The sequence below is a fragment of the Penaeus chinensis genome, chromosome 18, assembly GCF_019202785.1.
Source record: "Penaeus chinensis breed Huanghai No. 1 chromosome 18, ASM1920278v2, whole genome shotgun sequence".
Taxonomy (NCBI): domain Eukaryota; kingdom Metazoa; phylum Arthropoda; class Malacostraca; order Decapoda; family Penaeidae; genus Penaeus; species Penaeus chinensis.
In genome coordinates, this window is record NC_061836.1 from 20,041,625 (window position 1) to 20,046,624 (window position 5,000).

At 40.1% G+C, this 5,000-nt stretch overlaps 1 protein-coding gene across 3 annotated transcripts in view; it reads right to left on the reverse strand.

Annotated features, from left to right (window-relative positions):
• LOC125034535 (sarcosine dehydrogenase, mitochondrial-like) overlaps positions 1–5,000 on the reverse strand; it is a 40,087-nt gene that overhangs the window by 22,614 nt on the left and 12,473 nt on the right. The gene's annotated exons all lie outside the window — the stretch shown is intronic.

The following is a 5,000-nucleotide window of genomic DNA, read 5'->3' on the forward strand; positions in this document are numbered from 1 at the left end:
GAGAGAGAGAGAGAGAGAGAGAGAGAGAGAGAGAGAGAGAGAGAGAGAGGGAGAGAGAGAGAGAGAGAAAGAAGCAAGCGAGGTACACTTGCTACAAAAAAAGGTATCTTTACTTAGGAGTAGATGAAACCGAAACGATAGCTGGTAGTTTATTTGGAAAGGGTGGTACTTGTTTTCAAAGCTTTGAACAGATGAAGCTTCATAATATGTTTAAATTGTGTTTCGGAACTGATATGGCTAAGACCTCGTATTATGTTAATATTAGTAATGGGCCATTTGTAGCGTCGTAATTACGCTTTACTCTGTGGGATTATCAACAAAATTAGTAATTTCGAAGCCAACCACGTCTCTGTGGATCCAGCGACACTAAGCAACTGGATCCACCAGAATCAAGGCCAGAAGTTGTAGGACTGAGGGAGATCAAGTAAATGTCATTCAAAACTATAAATCAATTTGCAATATGAAAGACAAATAGAAGGCTTGCATTGAAGTGCATTAATATTACGAGCTAATGAAAACCATTGATATTCAGTGGCAACACCCTCTACAGGTGGCTGGTAGTTAGTAGCCACGTCACCCTACCGTGAGTTCTTCTTAGTTATTTATTTTCATTATTTTTTTAACAATCCAATATCCAGCGGGACTTTACATTATGCTTCAGCATGCAGACTGTCAGAAATCACTGGGGTGTTTGAGAGGGATGCACAACAGCAAGTGTGGGGTGTTGACAGATGTCGGGCCCAGCAGATTTATGGGGTATGCCTACGAGGAAATCTTGGACGAGATGTTTCTAGCATTGGTGAGGGCTATAGTATTCCTCGATTATTGATTATTAAAGCCACACCACGATCGGGTTCACATCACTTTTTACAACCGTTTTCGTCATCGTATCATATTTTTAAGTCAAACAGAATAAAAATACTTTTTTTTGGTGAATGTACACGACAGTCAGAGCTTGTAAGGAATTCACCTTTTTTGGAGATTTAGATCTCAAACAGCTTCACACTTTTCACATCGTGTGTGTGAATACTTTGAAATTATTCATACCTGCTCATCTTTCTCTCCTAAAAATATCTAATTTCTTATGTTTCGATGTTTTATTCTCACTCGACCTCACCCCCCCCCCCCTCACACACACAGCGGTTCAACAGCATGACCCCTAAACAATCCAATGACAGTTGCATGACGTCCAACTGTTAATCACTATCGTACTTCCTTTCTTTATCTTACTTTATTTCTCATACTTCGATCTGCACCAGCTCTCGGAGGATCTGCTGTAAAACACAGGCATAGGTGAGCTAACACCTTTAAGCCTCCGATTGCACTACAAAATTAAGAATAAAAGATGCAAAGGCAGTCATAACTTTTACAAACCCTGTAGGACTAACCATCTCAAAAGTGCTTGCAACTACATGTCTGGCTAAAAATAGTGTGGACTTAATCTACCATTAATCTGTGCAGTTTGTCACAGAAATGAACACAGAATTCCTGTTTTATTCATGCTGCTAAACCGGGGCAGGCAAAACTCCTGAGATCCATTCTTGCAGAAAGTGAACCAAGCTCATCTACAGGTGTACATCAATCTGTACACCCCATCCCAAATTATTACATGCGTTGTATTGGAAATCCACCATACCAATATGGCTAACCAGGACACTTCTCATATGGGTTTCCTGTCTTCCAGGGTCTTCCATTACCACAAATGCATACCAACCCCTCATTTTATCTGCTAACCCGAGGGGATTCTGGACCTGTTGGCAAGCTAACCCACTCCTTCATCCTCAGGGAAAACATTGATATAGCATCTACAGTTAATGCCTTTTTAGATGACAATGTTGAGGAGATATCTGGCAAAATACACGGCAACACTCACTGGTACCAGAGTGATCGTACTAGAGACCATGAAGGAGGTATTACCCTACGCCATAAGGAGGCACTACAACGCCAACATTTGGAGGTTCACATTCCAAACTGGATGGAGGCCATGTTCTTTTTTATCATCATGGAAGACTCTTCTGTAAGCCTGTGTGTTGTGTGTCATCCACAGTGGCAAGTAGTCGACACCTTTCTGTACCTAACAGAACAAACCACCTATGACTGCCAAAGCACCGTAATTGTTAGAGACGTCACCCAACGCCTTATGCTATCTTTGATGACCTGCAAGGAGTCCACAGTCTAAAACACATGTAGACTTTCCCATTCATATCATTGAGGTTTCCCTTGACCCAGTGATCTTGGTGTGGAAGTTCAGTGTAAACCTCAACAAAAGATTGGATCTTCAGACCATATTGCATACTGCAGTCCCAGCTGAAGTAAACATCATGACATACATATAAGAATCCTTTTAAAGAGAGATATGACTATGGAGACACGCTGATGGGAAGTAATTCAGCAGTCTTCTCAAAAACACAAGCTGGCAGCAATGTCTGACTGGAGATGTCAATGCCCAGGTTCAGTGGATAACATAGTGCCTTTCATCTCTGCAGTTTGTTTGTATCGATTACTTTAATATATATTATGTATCAAAACCCACAGACCAGCAATGCTTTGGCGACAGATGTAAGCTTGCTTCCGATGTAAAGTACAAGGCATTGAGAAGGCTTAACCCGATCAACGCGGATGGCAGGACTACAGTGTCATGCCCACTGTAAGAAATGTTCATCCATTGTCTTACATATAGATGGCTTTACAACTTAGTCACCAAGAAGTTATTATTCTTGCCTGTCTCACCTATTTACCCTTTTCCTTGATTTTTTAAAAGCTTCATTTGTATTATTTTAGTGTCTTTAATGTTAATATTTTAATAACAATTTAATAATCATATTATCAATAAGAATAATAACACTGTCAATATTAATTGTAATAAGAGAAAAACACATTTTCTCGCAAATTCAAGGATTGGGGAAATCAGGAGCGGTCATAAGGGCCTACTAACTGACTGAGCACATGTGGAGCCATCTGTATGTAACAAAATTCACAGAGAAAAATAGGGGGCACACATAAACCCATAGTCATTAGGTTTAGCAGCATCCCTCCAACTATAGCAGAGCTTTGCACTGAGAAGCATGCTAGTATATAAGAAAAACATGCAATTGGAAAGGCACATCCAGACCCATATGAGAAGCACCATTGTTGGGTCTAAGTAATGGTCTCTGATCAAACAAAAACAAGGCCAATAAAACAAGATACCAATCCTCCTCTTCAAGCTATGCAATTACATCCCCAGAAAGCTGAACTCCTAGCAAAGCAAATCAATACGAAAATGCAAGTTGGATACAGAGAACTGGAGACCCATCCCTATGTTCTCCATCATAAGTAAGGTATTTGAAAGAATTATTGCTGATCACATCAGATGTTTTAATGGCACTCATCTTTGGAACAAAGTATGACCGACCACATCTCTATTTTGAGAGTTTGCTTTGACTATTGCCTCAAGTTTGACTAATATCTAGGGGAAACTGCAAAGAGCTTCAAATAGTGGCTCTGCTAAGAATCAAACATCTTGATGCCTGCAGTCTGCAGGTATTGTACAGTGCAACAAACCCTTCCCTTCCTGGAATACGTATCTTTGTCTTAGATGTCAGCATCAACAACACGTTTGGAGCTGCAGGACAAAGTCCAACGTCGAGCTTTCCATCTGACAATGTCATTCACGGCACCGTCAGCTATGATCAACAAGAACCGTCAGTCTCAAGTGAAGATGTAGTGGATGTCCCATCTCTTGTATCATTGCAGACACAAGAATCAGAGCATTCAATACACAGCACAACTTTGACCCTGTGCAATGTCAATAAAATTCAATTAATGACACTTATCATGTATTTGTGTGATTGGAATCATAACATAAAGTCTGTAGGCAATTGACATGCGGCACGAACTGAAGAGTGGCAATACTGGATCCAAGGAATGGGGGAATTTCACCAAAAACATGCAAATGCCATCACTGGATGATCAAACTTCACATCCTACTGCTTTCTTCACGTCAGTATGGCTTCACAAAAGGGAAATCAGCATCAGACCCTGCTCCTTTCCCACAAACGGAGTTAAAGCCTAGATAGCAGATACAAACACCCAGGTTATTTCACTAGACATATCGGGTGCACTCGATACCGTCTGGCATAATGGACTCCTTTCAAAAACAAGGAGCCAAGGGAGAGGGAAACGGAAATGGTTGTATGAGGTGAAGAATGCGAAAGATACCCAGTTAATGCTGGCGTTCCATAAACTAGCTTACTTGGACCATTAATATGCGATATCTTGATTGATGATTTACTCCAAGAAATCCCTGAGGCAGTGGCGTATGCAGATGACTGTATTATTCCTCTGAGCTTCTACCAGCTTCCCAATACAAGCAGTACAAGACTGTAAAGTTCCTACTGGAAGATACAACTTACTGCTGAAGAAATTAGTCCCTCATTATATCAAGAAGCAGGGACCGAGTCATAAGAAACAAGGCTCTCGTCATGCAAGAACGCATGAAGAACAAGACTCCATAACCATACAGAGATGGGCAGTATCGCGATACATACCGATCGATATTTTTGTGTTAGTATCGGTATCGCCTTAGTTATTCAACAACAATATCGTCTTATCAGTGTCGCTAGGGGTGTTTTCTTCAAACCGTATCGAAGAAATCGATACAACTACCTTGAACAATTAGAAATGAAAGTTAATGTATATTAATTGGAATATGCCCCGTCTCCTCTCTATTTTAATGCTTATTTGTGATTTTCGTGTGCTGTAGAAAATAGAGCACGGTTCCAATTGTGATTTTTTTTTCACTTAAAAGACAGCAACATGCGTCGCATATTTCTAAGGAGGGCAACTACATTAGCCATTTTGGAATTGATAATGGACATAAAAAGTTTGTGTTTTCAAACTCTGTGAAGGCTGCCATACAACAATACATTTTTGGCAGGAGTATACATTTGAATTTTCTTTCCACATACAAGATCGTTTATATGTATTAGTTAGCAAATTATGAAATATGTTAATTTCAT